The following is a 16,700-nucleotide window of genomic DNA, read 5'->3' as shown; positions in this document are numbered from 1 at the left end:
AGGCAGGCTCCAGGCTCTGAGCTGTCAGCACTGAGCCCAACGCAGGGCTTGAACCCTAGAACTGTGAGATCATGGCCTGAGTCGAAGCTGGATGCTCAATCGACTGAGCCACCCAGGTGCCCCTAGTGTCATCTTTTTTTATCAGTGTCGGTGTCCACTGCAATTGATAATCACATGCACGAGATAATGACAACTTAACCGGGGATCTTTTCTAAGCTCTTGATTTATTTCACTCATTTAATATGCACAATAATCTTATAAGGTAGGAACTATTATTACCTCCATTTTATAGGTGAGAAACCAAGGCAAAGAGAGTTAGGCAAATTGCCCAAGGTCACACAGCTAGGAAGTAGCAGACACACTGGTTTTAGTACCTATTGTTTTAAATAAACCCTGGACTACTTCTCTCAACCTCATGTTCCCCAAAGGCCTTACTTGGTCATGATAAATGTTTTTGGTTTTTGGTTTGTTTCAATAATATAGTGTTAAATTTGATTTAAAAATTTAATTCAACTTTTAAAATTTTTAAGAGTTTGGTCTATAATTTTATTTTCTGATTTCAGTATCAAAGTTATACTAGTCTCATAAAATGAATTGGTTAGCATTCCCTCTTTCTAGTTTGTGAAACAATTTATAAGAGCTTTTTTGCATGAAGCTTTAGAAGAGCTTGGCAGTTATGTTGTTTGGGCTGGTAGATTTTTGAGTGTGGGAGAGACCTATTTAACTAGCTTCCACCAAGTGCACATTGCGTGCTAGACATGAGGCTCATGCAGGGAGCACTGTCTGGCATCTGACCCTTAATGTCAAAGGTGCAGAGTGCAGGTAGCAGAGGTGAGGCAGTGAGGTTTCTGCTAGGGCCATGCCATGGTGTGGTTAGGCAGTTTTCCTGGTTATATGGGCCCTGAATACTTCGCTGCTAGCTATGTTCTATACAAGCCTGGCTCTCTGGCCCCTCCTGGAGAATCAAGGAACTACTTAATATCTTATTAGTTCTCTTCTGCTCAAATTAGCTTGGGTAGGACTCTGTTGTCTGCAGCTAAGAATAAACTTTAGGACATAATACATGGTCAGTTTTTGTATATTTATACTCTATTTAGTACTAATTTTTAGTTCACTTGAGTACTCGTGTCTGATAAGAATATATTAAAATATAACATACACAATATTGAAGAAGAACAAATCTGGAGGATTGACGCTACTCAACTACAAGACATACTATAAAACTACAGTAATCATGTCAGGGCAGTATTGGCCAGAGTAGGGGGAAAAAAACCAGACAGAGAGATCAGCGGAATAGGATAGAGAGTGCAGGGGCATCTGGGTGGCTCCATTGGTTATGGGTCCAACTCTTGATTTTGGCTCAGGTCATGATCTCACGGTCTTTAGAACAGACCCACGTATCTCCATGCCCAGTGTAGTGCCTGTTTGGGATTCTCTCTCTCCCTCTCCCTCTGGCCCTTGCTCACTTTCTCTCTCTCTCAAAAAGAAAAAAAAAAAAGAAAAAAAAAGAATAGAGAGCTCAGAAATAGACCCACATAAATACAGTAAGCTGATCTTCACAAAAGAGCAAAGGCAAAACAATGCAGCAAAATAAGACTTTTCAGCAAATGATTAACAGTTGGACATCTACATGCAAAAAAAAAAACAAAAACAAAAAAACAAAAAAGAATCTAAACTCAGACCTTCCTTATATTCTTCACAAGACTTAATTCAAAATGGACTAGAGACCTAAATGTAAGATGCAAAACTATAAAACTCCTAGAAGATAACATAGGAGAAAATCTAGAAGACATTGGGTTTAGTGATGACTTTTTCAATGCAATGTCAAAGACAGAATCCATGAAAGAAAGAATTGATAAGTCAGACTTCATTAAAATAATTTTTTTTTCTCTCCAAAAGAATGAAAAGATGGCCAGAGACAGGGAGAAAACCTTTGCAAAAGACACATCTGATAAAGGACTATACTACCCAAAGTATACAAAGAACTTTTAAAGCTCAACAATAAGAATACAAACAACTTGATTTTTAAAAATGGGCCAAAGACCTCAACAGACACCTTACCAAAGGAGCCATACAAATGACAAGTCAACATACGAAAAGATGCCCCACATTTACATACCTGTTAGAATGGCTCAAATCCAGAAAGCTGGCAAAAGGCTGATGAGGATGTGGAGTAAGAGAAATTCTCATTCATTGCTGGTAGGAATGCAAAATGGTATATTCACTTTAGAAGATAGTTTGGTGGTTTTTTACAAACTCCTACCATACACTCCCGTGGCCATACTCCTTATTATTTACCCAAAGGAGTTGGAAATTTATGACCACCCAAAAACCTGCACCCAATAGCCCAAACATGGAAGCAACCAAGATGTCCCTCAGTAGGTGGATGAACAGGCTGTGCCACATCCAGTCAGTGGAAAATTATTCATCATTAAAAAGGAAGGAGAAATCAAGCCATGAAAAGACACCAAGCAAACTTGAGTGTATACTACTTAGTGAAAGTGAAAGTGAAAGAAGCCAATCTGAAAAGGCTACATATTGCACAATTCTAACTATATCCCAGAAAAGGTAAAACTATGGAAATAGTAAAAAGATCAGTGGTTACCAGGAGTTAAAGAGATCAAGATGAACAGGGGGAATACAAAGGACTTTGAGGGCAGTGAAACTACCCTATATGATGCCATAAGGGCGGATACATGTCATTATACATTTGTCCAAAACCATAGAATGTACACCACCAAGGGGCACCAGGGTGGCTCAGTCAGTTGGACGTCTGACTTTGGCTCAGGTCATGATCTCACAGTTCGTGGGTTTGAGCCCCTTGCCGGGCTCTGTGCTGACAGCTCGGAGCCTGGAGCCTGCTTTGGATTCTGTGTCTCCTTCTCTGTCTGCCCCTCCCCTGCTCATGCTCTGTCTCTCTCTCAAAAATGAATAAACATTAAGAAAAATTAAAAAAAAAAAAAAAGAATACACCACCAAGAGTGAACCTTAGTGTAAACTGTAGACTCTAGATAATAATGTGTCGTTGTAGATTCACTGACTGGAAAAAAATGTACCACTTTGGTAGGGAATATTGATAATGGGGAGGCCATACATGTGTGAGGGCAGAGGGTGTATGGGAAAACTGTATACCTTCTCTTCAGTTTCTCTGAGAACTTAAAACTTCCCTTAAAAATGAAGTCTATTTAAATTAGATACATATTTATACAACATGCTATGTTAAGAAGTTCATTTAAGTACATGATTTGGGGGGAGGAGGATTATTCCTTTTATTATTTAGGTACTGCCCTTCTTTGTCACTACTTATTACTTTCAGCCCCGAATTCATTTTTATCTAATGAAATTTTGCTACACTGGCTTTTTCTTTATTACTATTTATATTAGTTAGAATTAGGTTCAGCTGCAAAGAACTGAGAACCAAAATAGTAGTAGTCTACGTGAGGGAGATTTTCCTCTGTTACATGGAAGTCCTGAGATGGGCAGCTGGGAGCTGGCACAGTGGCTCTGTCTCACATCCCTGGGCACCTAGCTGTTCCAGCCTCACTAACCAGCCGTCCACAAGGCCTGGCTCTCATCTGCATGGTTCTCCCCCACTGCACTAGAAGCCTCGTCAGCATAATCTTGTCTCATGCTAGCAGCGCGATCATCCCCCTGTGAGATCAGACCTTGCTGCGTTCAAGACGGTGTCTGGGCCCTTGATCACCCCCCGTTGTACATCCCAGCTCGTCCTCTAATATCCCAACCGTTCAAGTCCACTTGTCCCATCTGTGTGACATGGCCAGTTCTGCCCCCTCTACTCTCCACAAGCACAAAACTGCCATCTTCTCTTGATCCCAACCTTCCTTCCCTCCCCATACCACCACCCCAATTACCATCCCATTTCTTATTTTTTCATTTTTTATTTGAGAGAGAGAGAGAGAGAGTGTGTGTGTGTGTGTGTGTGTGTGTGTGAGCGAGTGGGGGTAAGGGAGAGGAAGAGGAAGAGAAAGAGAAAATCTTAAGCAGGCTCCATGCTCAGTGCAGAGCCCGATACTAGGTTTGATCCCATGACTCTAGGAATATGACCTGAGCTGAAATCAAGAGTCAGAAGCTCAATCCACTGAGCCGCCCAGGCACCCTACCATCCTATTTTTTTAATGTTTTATTTATTTATTTTTGAGAGAGAGAGAGAGAGAGAGAAGAGAGCAGGGGAGGGGCAGAGAAAGAGAGGAAGCAGAGAACCCTAAGCAGACTCTACACTGCCAGCACAAAGTCCAAGGCAGGGTCCGTACCCACAAACTTTGAGATCATGATCTGAGACAAAATCAAGCCCAATTGACTGAGCCACCCAGGTGCCCCAAAAGTAGTCATTCCTCACCATCCGCAACTTTCTCTCCTCTTATGCTCCTCCAAGCCCACTCCACTCAGGCTTTGTCCCAAGTCACCACTGACACTTCTCCCTCTTTGTTAAATCTGGGCTGAATCCACAGTCTTATCTGCTGGTAGATAAAGCTCCTCTGGGGCCAGAAGCAGCAGGACCATCCCCCATGGGGCCTGCAGGGGAAGGGAGCCTGCCTGACCTTCCCGAACTCACCAGCCGTCGATCTGCCAGGGCCATTTGGTTTCACGGACATCAAGTCTCCCTAGTTAACTTTTAGAAGTTAAGCCCGGATGGCTTAGTCGGTTAAGTGTCCGACTTTCGCTTAGGTCACGATCTCGCGGTTCGTGGGTTCGAGCCCCGCGTCGGGCTCTGTGCTGACTGCCAGCTCAGAGCCTGGAGCCTGTTTCAGTCTGTGACTCCCTCTCTCTCTGACCCTCCCCTGCTCACGCTGTCTCTCTCTCTCTCCTAGAAATAAATAAAACATTAAAAAAAAAATTAAAAAAAAAAAAGAAGTTACATGGTGGGGCCTGTGCTTCTGACTACCCACAGGGCTGCAGGTATGAAGACCATGGTTGGTGAACTCACCTGCCGTTTGTCCAGAAAACATGCAGGCTGATGTAGTGACCTCAGCTGCAAGCACTCCAGGGAAGCCCAGCCTTCATGGAGGCTCCTGCTCCAGCCCAGGTGATGGAATCAAGGCTGAGCTGGGGGCGGAGGAAGGGGAGATGGGAAGGAAAGACTAATTGTTCTCACCAATCTGTCTCACAGGGAGAACAATATTTAAGAGGGCTCGATACTTTCAGATCCTGTGCACTTGGAATTTGCAATAATCTGAGCACGGGCATTGTGATCTTTTCTTTGCATGCTCTACTCTTTTAAAGCATTCATCAAGTAAAATGAGAGTTGCCCAGCTGGGACCCATTAAAACTCACTCTTTATCTCAATCAGTCCCGACCCAGACTCTGGGATCGCTCCCAGCTTCAGGTCTGAGGACTCTAAGGGGTTTTTACCAGAACTCTAGTTCCCTAAAATTATAGACTGAGTCCTAAGCCTGACCTTCATGACCCGTTGGTACTTGAGTGCTAGCTCAGTGCTAGGCTCCGTGTTAGGGGCTGGGGTACAAATGTAAGTAAGACATGCGTTCCTGTCCTGTCCTCCCCCAAACACAACCTCGTGGATATACAAAGAAACTGACACATGCTTTGATAGGCAAATGCACAGAATATATTATTTGCCAGAGAGGAAGGCCTATGTTTGGACCTTGAAAGCTCCTCCCCTCCCCTCCAAACGCACACCTCCTTTGCTTGTGGATGGTGGCCTTCTTGCTGTGTCCTCATATGGCCTTTCTTATATGCATGTGTGTATCCAGCATCTTATCTCTCTGTGTTCTACTAATCTCTTCTTATAAGGACACCAGTCAAAGGCCACCTCAGTCCATTCCACATGCTACAGAAGAGTCTTTTTTTTTTTTTTTTTAATGTTTTATTTATTTCTAGGAGAGAGAGAGAGACAGCGTGAGCAGAGGAAGGTCAGAGAGAGAGGGAGTCACAGACTGAAACAGGCTCCAGGCTCTGAGCTGGCAGTCAGCACAGAGCCCGACGCCGGGCTCGAACCCACGAACCGCGAGATCATGACCCAAGCGAAAGTCGGACTCTTAACCGACTAAGCCACCCAGGCGCCCCAGGATGTAGACTTCTAAATATGTCTGTCAGTAGCTGTCAGATCCATCTGGTCCAATGTGTCATTCAAGTCCATTGTGTCTTCAGTGATTTTCGGTCTGGTTGATCTATCCATTGCTGTAAGTGGAGTATTAAAGTCCCCTGNTTTTTTTTTTTTTTAATGTTTTATTTATTTCTAGGAGAGAGAGAGAGACAGCGTGAGCAGAGGAAGGTCAGAGAGAGAGGGAGTCACAGACTGAAACAGGCTCCAGGCTCTGAGCTGGCAGTCAGCACAGAGCCCGACGCGGGGCTCAAACCCATGAACCGCGAGATCATGACCTAAGCGAAAGTCGGACGCTTAACCGACTAAGCCACCCAGGCGCCCCCAGAAGAGTCTTAACAAAGACTTGTATCGGGTCAATGAATACTATGTATAAGTCTACATATATGACCTGTGGGTTAGGGCCTCCCCTAATGACACCATTTGACCTTAAATACCTCTTGAAAGGCCCTATCTCTAAATGTAGTCACATTCTGAAGTACTGAGGGTTAGGGCTTTGACATATGCATTTTAGGGGGAGGGAGACATAGTTCAGGCATAATAGTGCTCAACAGAGATTGTTTTTAATGAATGAGTAAAGCTTTAGATATTAACAGATTAACTAGATATCCCCTAAATAAATTTTTATTAATAGACCTCTAAAAAATTCCCCCAATGTTATCTTCCAGGAAGCACAAAGGTATAGCAATGAGGAGAAAAACACATAAACCCACATGATGTAAGGTTAATGACATAATCACTTACCATCTGTATGCAGAAATCTTCAAGACTTATAATGACATTGGTTGAAATCATCCTCGCTGAAGCACAATCCACCTTACATTTAATTCTCTTAAGGTTTGATAATAAACCATGGGGATCAGTCACTGGAGAGATATTTCAGAGGCTTTATGTTTTCCTGTGGAATATAAATGTTGCCTTGTGAATACAAGCTCACATGGTTCCCTGTGTGCTCATTTAATATTTTGGAATTGGTCAATCAACTTAAGACTCATCTAAATTCAAAATCAAATTCTGTAGTGAAAGGGTGTAAATTACTCATCTAGGATAGACCCAAAGGTGGTGGGCAGGTCATTTTTTTTTTTAACAACATATTCCTGAGGAGCTGGACTTCACGTATCAGCTCTTAGCATTCCAGTTTTAGAAAATACATTTCTACTGTCCTCCCAAAGTTCACATTATAGTTCCATAGCTTACATATGAAACATTCTGGCTCTATGTTTTATTACAGTTCATATATGTAGACTTATACATATTACTCATTAGGATTCTTCTGTAGCATGTGGAATGGACTGAGGTGGACTTTGAGCCTACCCTTCATTCATTCTGAAAGCAACACCCTCCAGGGGCATCTGGGTGGCTCAGTCGGTTGAGTGTCTGGCTTTGGCTCAGGTCATGATCTCGCGGTTCATGGGTTCGAGCCCCGCGTCAGGGTCTGTGCTGACAGCTCAGAACCTGGAGCCTGTTTCAGATTCTGTGTCTTCCTCTCTCTCTGACCCTCTGCTGCCCACATTCTCTCTCTCTCTCAGAAATAAATAAAAGATTTAAAAAAAATTTAAAAAAAAATGAAAGCAACACCCTCCAGAAGGCTATGGGTTCTAGTCATCACACTCTTATTCTACTTTAGACCCTACTGAAAAGTAGTGTCATTGTGGGGGCGCAGTGAGGGGAGGGTAGTAAATACAGCAGTCTCATGGGCCTGTGATTTCATAAGGATTCTATCATAAAATAAGTATATACATATATATACTATACAGTATATAATTTCCCACCAAGACCACCAAGACCTTCTCAACCTCCTGAGACCAATTCCAACTGGCACAGCTCACAGTTTTCCATTGTCCATAGGTGAGCTTGGGCACTAACAACTGGAATAGCCCTCATCCATCCATGAGTCAGCTATCAAGACCCTTAAGGTTTTAGTGCTCCAAGAGTAAACTTACCACCACCCTCTGTCTGCCACCGGAATGGTAACCAAAACTGGGCTTTGTGCTAAGAAATCTAAGCATCCTAATGGGCCTTCAGCTAGAGCTTCCAGTTTCTCCTTCTGTTCGATTTCCACAGGGAGAAATACCAGGCCCTTCTAAGTATTTTCACAGATGAGAGATAAGCCCTTTTAAAGAAAGTAAGTTCCGTGGTTGTAAATGGTAAATAATATGGATGAGCAAGGGTTGACGGTCCAAATTTGCCTGCTGCCTATTTTTATAAAGGTTTTTGGGGACACAACTATGTTCATTCATCCATGACTTGTGTATTGCTTCTTTGGTACCACAAACACCAAGTTGAACAGTTACGACAGAGACCAAGTGTCCCACAGAGCTGAAAATATTTACTATCTGGACCTTGACAAAGTTTGCTGACATCTGTGGTTTGAGCACACCTTGACTTCCTTCTTCTAACAAGTAATGGATTCAAGCTACCCAATGTATTAGCCCAGGGCTCCCAACTTTGCCTTTGACAGCTGATTATGGGAAATTATTCTCAATTTTTACTATAAGATTTTTTAAAGTGGCAGTATAATTGGTTATTAGGGTCCCCAAGACAGACTCACAGAATGCACAACTTATAAAGGAAGGAATCCATTCACCAGCACTGAGATTTGCTCCAGGCAACTGCTAAGAATACAATGAGTCTCATCACTAAGTTGTTCCTGGAAGCAAGGACAGCCCCTCCCCTCACCTTATGGTCCAGTGAAATTCATATACAATTTTTACCTCTGTGTCTGGTTTTTATAGATGTGGGCGATTACTAATAGGTAACCCTAGGGTACCTTGTTTTTACCTCCACTTCCTGGGCCATGAGTATTGAAGGGTCCTGAAGGGAGGCTGGCTTTGTAGGAATTATTTTTCCAATCATGAACACAATGGAGAACAATCCACTTTACGATCGGACTCAAATCTTAATTACCAAATAAAATAATGTTAAAAAGTATATTAGGAGACCAATAATCAAAACCAACTTTCTATAGAGCAATATTTTCCTTAATCTTTTTGTTGTTGTTGTTATTGTGAGTCTAAGGAATCTTTTTTGACAAATTTTCCAAATCACTCTCCTCTTCATAGTTTTAATATCATAAATATACTATGTATCTATTTATATAGAGAACGATGGTTATTATAATATCTAAGATTTTATCACTCCCATTTGAGAACACTCCCATTCTAGATAGATAGAATTTCTCTATCTAGAAAAACTGACTAAGAAACTAGGAATCCAAGGAATTATCCAACATAAGATCATCATTTTTACTCCATCATCCCATTTTTTTAATCTGGCTTTAGGAATGTAGTTGATACTGTGGCTCCCCTACACTTCCCCCTTTTGGGTGATTTTCCAGGGACTGGCGTGGGCTCAAACCCCCTTGTATATAGTAGGGGCCAGAACTACTGTCAGAGCACCATTAACCGTTTCTTATCAGGTCTTTGTTCACTTAATTCCACTTTGAATTCTTGTCAATCATTTTTGTTTACCAGATATACTTGACTCATTACCAGTTAAAAATACTGAGGGTTGATTAGGGGTTGGGGTTAATACAATATGATTGAGAATGTTCCCTGTATGAAATTGAGGCTATACAGACTTGCCAGGAAAAAAAAAGTCAGAACTGGCACATACCCCAAGGCAGTTTCCTTGAGGACACCTCTCGATCAGTCTAGTACTCCTAACCCCAAAGGAGAGCTAATCCAGCATAAAGGTTCTTGTGGTAAACCTAGAAAGGAACCGGTCTAGAGGCAAGTAGGAGGACAGACAGACTCAGGAGAGATGTAACCAAGAAAAAATAAAGCATGTAAATTGTCTCATGTGTTTAACCATCTTAAGAGACATATTTCAGTCCCAAAGTTTGAATATGAAATAGTGATGTTTATCTAGAAAATTTAAAAAGTAATAATAATAATACACTGCATTGTTCAATTTGGAATAATACATAGTTTTAATAATGTTAACACTGAATTAGGCTGGAGCATATATTTGTTCTTAGTACTTCATTTCCTATTTTATTTCTCCAAGAATACTTGAATATGTCATTTAGCACTTGTTGATATTTCTCATACAGAAATTATACTGACTGGCCATTTATTCCTACCCCCACCCTATGAATCGCCATGATCATTTAACTAATGCCATCATTGGTAAAGGAAAAGGCTGTGACTTCCTCTCTAAAAGAGGACCCTTCCTCATATCAGAAACACAACTGCAGAGGAACTGAGTATCAGCCCATAAAGAAGGATAGCCATCCCCATCACCAAGACACCCTATGGTATCCCTGATAGTCTGGATGTCAATGAGCAACCTTGAAACTTCCAGATTTGAAAATGAGATTTCCCCCAGTAAAACAGTATCATTGGATTGGGGTTGGGGTGGGGAGCTGATGTCTCATCAAGATTTTTTTTAACTGAGGCTTTAGGAGCTTGAAAGAATTATTTCAATATTTTCTTATCACACGTGTTATTCTCCCATGTTGCTGCTATAACAATTGACTAAAAACACAGTGGCTTAAATTAACACTAATTGATTATCTTAAAGTTCTGGAGGTCAAAAGTCTGAAATCACTTTCAGGAGGCTAAAGTCAAGGTATCATCAGGGCTTCATTCCTCCTGAAGTCTGTAGGTGAGAATCCTTGCCTTTCCACGTTCGACAGGCTACCCATGTGTCTTGGCTTCTTGGTCCTCCTTTCATCTTCAAAGCCAGCAACTGTCCCACTTTGATCCCTGCTTCCATTGTCACAGTTTCCTTTCTCTGACATGTCTGCCTTCCTCTTATAAAGCACCCACCTGGATAATCCAGGATAACCGCCTCAGTTTAAGATCCTTAATTTAATCACACTTACAAAGTGCCTTTTGTTTTGTTTCTTTAAACTTTAAAAAAATATTTTTTAATGTTCATTTATTTTTGAGAGAGAGACAGAGTGTTAGTGGGTGAGGAACAGAGAGAGAGGAAAACACAGAATCCAAAGTAGGCTCCAGGCTCTAAACTGTCGCACATAGCCCGACACGGGGCTCAAACCCACCAGCTATGAAATCGTGACCTGAGGCGAAGTTGCAACTTACCTGACTGAGCCATCCAGGTTCCCCTAAACTTTTTTTTTTGAGTGTTTATTTATTTTTGAGAGAGAGAGATACAGAGTGTGAGCGGGGAAGGGCAGAGAGAGAGGGAGAAACAGAATCTGAAGCAGGCTCCAGGCTCTGAGCTGTCAGCACAGAGCCTGTTGTGGGGGCTCAAACTCATGAACTGCAAGATCATGACCTGAGCTGAAGTTGGATGCTTAACCGACTGAGCCACCCAGGTGCCCCAACAAAGTGCATTTTGTTATGTGAGGTAACACATTCACAGATCTGGTGGATTAAGTCATGGGGGCACCTGGGTGGCTCACTCGGTTGAGCGTCCAACTTTAGCTCAGGTCATGATCTCACAGTCTGTGGGTTTGAGCCCCACGTCAGGCTCTGTGCTTACAACCCAGAGGCTGGAGCTGCTTTGATTCTGTGTCTCCCTCTTTTTCTGCCCCTCCCCTACTCATGCTCTGTCTCTCTCTCTCTCAAAAATAAACATTTAAAAAAAAAAAGACATGGACATTTTTTAGGGGTGATTATTCTGCCTGCCATGCTGCAGGCTCCAGGTAAATTCTGGTGGTGGGAATTGAAAAAAGTGGCACCAAATGGAGGGGCTATGACCACTACTCTCTCACCCCAGGTCTAGAAAAAAATACTCAGGTCAACCATGGCTCAGGGTTGACTTCACAGTGTGTCTCCCACAAATAATTCCAACCCAGGTATTTGGATGCCGTTCATGACCTACCTCTGTCCTCACTTGACCCAAGGAGATTGGTTTAGACTAGCAATTCCACCATCTCTGCAGATCTTCAGTTCTCCAAATAAACTTCTGGAGCTTTGCCTCAGCCTGTTCAGCATACCATAGAGAGTCTGACCTGGAAGACAGGGACATTTAATTTGGCACTTACTTTACGACACCCTCACCTTTTTTTTTTTTTTTAACGCGTAAGGATGTTCATTGCAAGGTTATTTACAATAGCAGAAGAACCCCCACAACAACCTAAACATCCATCAATAGGGGGCCAGTTAAGTAAAATGTAGTACAAAGGAAGAGCCACATCCAGTCACTAAAAAGAACATGGTAAGTCATTGAGTGCTATTATGGAAAGCAATCCAAAATGCCATTAATTAAAAGAAAGCAAGACACAGATCCTAAAAAGGTCATTATGCACACAACTTTTAACGTGAACATCCATAGTACTTTGCAATTTATAAAAATGTTATATCCATTTATCCATCAATTAAAGCTCTTTTCTCCCCAGATCACAGCCTCTTTCTCGACCAGCTTTTTCCTCTCAGCAGGTAGAACTAGTTCCAGAGTAGCGTTCCCCAGTCCTTTTGATGACATGGCACAGAGAGATGATAATGTATGCAGGACATGCTGAGGATGAATTAGATGAGGTTGCACATGCCAGACGCACCCTGTGGTGGGGGAGTTCCAAGACCCAAGCAGGGGTGGAGGGGAGCAGTGATCAGTACAGGTATACTATAGCCCATTCCTAGTATGCTGGTATACTGTTTAGAAGCATTTCCTTTTTTTTTTTTTTTAATTTTTAATGTTTTTTATTTATTTCTGAGACAGAGAGAGAGACAGCGTGAGCAGGGAAGGGTCAGAGAGAGGGAGGCACAGAATCTTGAACAAGCTCCAGGCTCTGAGCTAGCTGTCAGCACAGAACCCGACGCAGGGCTCAAACCCACGAATGATGAGAACATGACTTGAGCTGAAGTCAGACGCTTAACCGACTGAGCCACACAGGCGCCCCTACAAGCATTTCCTAAAGAGTCCTGGCAGCTGAAGCCTTGGGTTGCACACAGAAGGGACTGGCCTGGGAAGGAGCCAGAATCTTGCCCTGGCACTTTCTGGGTCAGTGAGAAAGACAGGGCAGCATCAAAGGAGGGGAGGGATCTGTGGTGTTGAGCTCAGGCCGGGCAGGTTCTGGACCTTGGGAAGATATGCCAGCTGCATCCCTTTCCAGGGATTGCAGACAGGATGATGCTTGGGGGCTATTAGGTTTTTTCCTAAGATGAGCAATTTCTGCCAAGATGAAGCATGGGAAAAGTGACACCTTTTTACACTTTACCCTCTAAGCCTGCATTTATTGTGGGTTGTCCATAGTTAAAAATCTCCTTCTCCAGGGCACCTGGGTGGCTCAGTCGGTTAAGAGACTGACTTCAGCTCAGGTCATGATCTCACGGTTCGTGGGTTGGAGCCCCGCATCGGGTTCTGTGCTGACAGCTCAGAGCCTGGAGCCTGTTCCAGATTCTGTGTCCTCCTCTCTCTCTGACCCTCCCCTGCTCACGCTGTCTCTATCTCTCTCCCAAAAATAAATAAAATACTGGAAAAAAAATCTCCTTCTCCTCCTGGTGGACTGCACGAAATCAGGGCATCCTGTGCTACCCAAGCTAGATCATCCTTATCCCCTAAATAGCTTTAGGGTCCCCAGGCCCCATGGCTCCACCTTGGGAAGGCAAAGTAAGCTACAGGCAAAGAGGGCCAGGTAACCTCCCTTGCTCACCTTCCATACAGAATCCTATCTCCTCTCCTTGCTTGGCTCTTGTTTCTGTGTCCCCATTCTGACATTGGAGCCATTCCTCCTAGTCATACTGTCTTGTGGTAGACCAATGTGGGTGCTCCCTGATGCTAGGGGAAATTTTATATTTAAAATTCCTAAGGCACCAACGTGTTGGGAGGGCTCAAAGTTCCTGCAGCTGGCGCCTCTGCCATGAGATGTACTGTGGTCCTGGTAGAGAATTTCTTTGCTGGAGAGCTCCTGGGGTGGAGAGAACACTTGCTTTTCAGTAAAGTTGGAAGTGTTGCATACCGAAGTGGATAGCTTTATTTCTGAATTAGACTGTGTCCTACCAGCTTTAAGAGTGATCAAAAAATTCTTTTTGAGTTTTCAACAGCTATAAGAAGAATTTCTCCCACTGAATCCATTTAAAGGGATGGTAGCATACCAAATGAACTTGCATTCCGATTACATACCACAAAGTAAGGCTTGTCTTGTTCAGCATACCTAGTACACGAATTTCCTTTGTGAGGTCTCGGTATAAATAAATTTCAAGTGATTGTCAACAAATAGTTCACCCACCTGCAGATTCACTAAATATTCTCTATTATTTATCTCTTAACACTCTCTTAAAATTCCTCCAATTTATACATTGGGAAATGTATTGGAAACCTAGTTCAAGTGACTTCCCCTTCCAAATAGCACTCCCTCCTTCCCTCCCCATTTAAGGCCACTTGATCACTTTAATGGGTACAAGGAAAAGATTTGGAACTGGAAAGATATCCTCCTTGGGAAACAATTGGCCAGTGTGGGGACACCGACCATCTGGGCCCAGTACAGAGGCAGCTTTCTTCCAAGAAGAATGCTGACCACATAGACACCCTGACCCTTGCTGTTCCAGTCCTTGTTAGGATTCTCTGTTCCAGGGTCCTGTAAGGGAACCTTCAGGTCATCCCTGTTCTGTGACCACTGACTGGAGCCTGACCCCTTGTGGCAGCTTTCTATCTTCAGACTGGTGCCTGGCAAGGAATCAGGAAGATCCCTGAGTATGTGACTATTTGGAGGACAGGCAGAAAGGAACAGAATCAAGGAAGTCGTCTCTTATTTACTTAACACTGCTGTGTGCCAGGCATTGTGCTGGGCGCATGGCATACTCACTGTAATTTCACTGAATATTCTCAGCAGTCCCATGAGATTGGTGTTACTATCCTCATGTTGTAATGACACTAATGTTCTATATTTTCAGGGTTCCAGTAGGAAACAGTTGGCATACTCGGGGGAGCGGGGGGGGGGGGGGTAACTGAAGAAAGTTTAAGGAAAGGACTAGTTACAGAGGTGTGAACAGAGGTAAGGGAAGTAACAAGAGATAATGAAGCCTTAGAGATTAGCAACTGTTAGAAGCCATTATCACCTGTGGCTCTAAAGGGAAAGAAGATGGAGAAAGTTACTCAGAAGAATGAGAGAGCTGGAGCTGAAAGAGGGTCAAAACACTGCAGTACAAGGCAGGGAGGTGGAGGGTTTGGGGGGGATTAGTACCCTGCCCTCTCTCTCCCACTGCTCTGACCCAATGGTTTTCCACCACCGCTTTCCATTGGCCAAACCCAGCTGGAAGCCAGAGAGCAGGATGCCTGGACAGATGCAGTCTATAGAGGTCAGCCTCTTAAGGGGCAAATGGAAACCAGCCAAAACACGTTCTGAGAGATTAAGTAATTTAATCAAATCTTGAGCTGAAATTTAACCCTCGGTCTCCCTGAATTCAGACTACCACACTGCTATCCTCCCATTGTCTGTATTATCAAGAATAGCAACTAGATATGGGAAGGAAAGACAGGGAAATTAAATTTCATCTCAGAGATGAGCTATCCAAATTATATTCCAAAAACTAGACTTTTGTTGCCAAAGTTTGAAAAAATCTGTGTATATCCAGTTAGAACTCCAAAATGCATTTTAACATATTGAAGACTGAGAAGTAATTAAACCTAATTATTTTTCTCTTTTCTCCAACTCAATTGACCATAAAAACTTTTTTGCTCATGTAACACCAATTACATAAGACAGATTTTGTATTCTTAAAAATGCACTTGGGGAATTACTGCCTTAAGCAATGTGGGGTGTTGGTGAAGGCAAATGTAGCTGCAGTGTAGAAGATGGATTTGAGGCAGCCAGTGTGGGAGACAGGCAGACCAAATAGAGACTACTCCAGTAATCCAAACAAGAAAAGGATGGGAACATGCAAAGCTGCAATAGGAGAGAAAGGAAGAGCAGGTTTCTTTTCTTTACTTTCTTTTTTTTTTTTGGTGGATCAATAGGAGTAGGTTTCTTTATGGTGATTGGGTGAATGACAATATTATCCACTCGGAAGAGAAATCTGACGGACTGCAGGCCAGTTTTGTACACATTGAGCATAGGGTACGTTGGGATAAACAGATGTTTTAGTTGTAAATTGGGGATGCAAAATTAAGATTTTGGGAACTGGCTGCTGCTCAGGTATACATTTAAAAGCCATCAACATATGAGTGACACTTAAAGCCTGGAGAGTGGTTGGCAGCCCCCAGTTAAGAAAGTAGAGCAGAGGGTCCAACGTGGCTTCAGGGTATGAGGGAACCTCTTGGAATTAAAGTACTGTGCATCCATGAGCATAGGCATTTGTTTTTTCAGGTTAGAGTGTCCCATAGCTTTTAGCATCTTTTCAAAGGTATCCTTGAAAAAACGAAGGTTGGGGTACCCGGGTGCCTCAGCTGGTTAAGTGTTCAACTTCAGTTCAGGTCATGATCTCACAGTTTGTGGGTTCAAGCCCTGTGTTGTGCTCTGTGCTGATAGTGAGGAGCCTGGAGCCTGCTTCAGATTCTGTGTCCCCCTCTCTCTCTGAGCCCCCCCCCCATACTCTGTCTGTCTGTCTGTCTCTCTCTCAAAAATACATTAAAAATTAAAAAAAAAAAAAAAAAGAAGTTTAAGAACCATCATTGTAGAATGAGAAGAGAGGAGGATTAAGGGTGGAATCTGCAAGGAGAGTCACCAAACAAGTCTGACACCTATTGGCCAAGCGGTGAGAGAAATGGAGAG

The 16,700-nt window shown here is 42.9% G+C and overlaps 1 protein-coding gene across 3 annotated transcripts in view; it reads right to left on the bottom strand.

The window, feature by feature from the left end:
- Positions 1 to 16,700, bottom strand: part of USP1 (ubiquitin specific peptidase 1) — a 111,046-nt gene that overhangs the window by 47,848 nt on the left and 46,498 nt on the right. For 2 of the 3 annotated variants that reach the window (XM_039255276.1, XM_039255275.1), the window contains 2 exons: positions 11,873 to 12,002; positions 6,824 to 6,977 (listed from right to left, as the gene is read on the bottom strand). The gene's annotated coding sequence lies outside the window, so the exon portion shown is untranslated. Of the gene's footprint in view, positions 1 to 2,119; positions 2,136 to 6,823; positions 6,978 to 11,872; positions 12,003 to 16,700 lie in introns of those variants that run through there. The other variant, XM_039255277.1, reaches the window with a different exon arrangement.

This window comes from Hyaena hyaena, unplaced genomic scaffold (assembly GCF_003009895.1).
Source record: "Hyaena hyaena isolate Hyena2069 unplaced genomic scaffold, ASM300989v1 scaffold_521, whole genome shotgun sequence".
NCBI lineage: Eukaryota > Metazoa > Chordata > Mammalia > Carnivora > Hyaenidae > Hyaena > Hyaena hyaena.
This window is presented reverse-complemented; position numbering and strand designations above follow the sequence as displayed.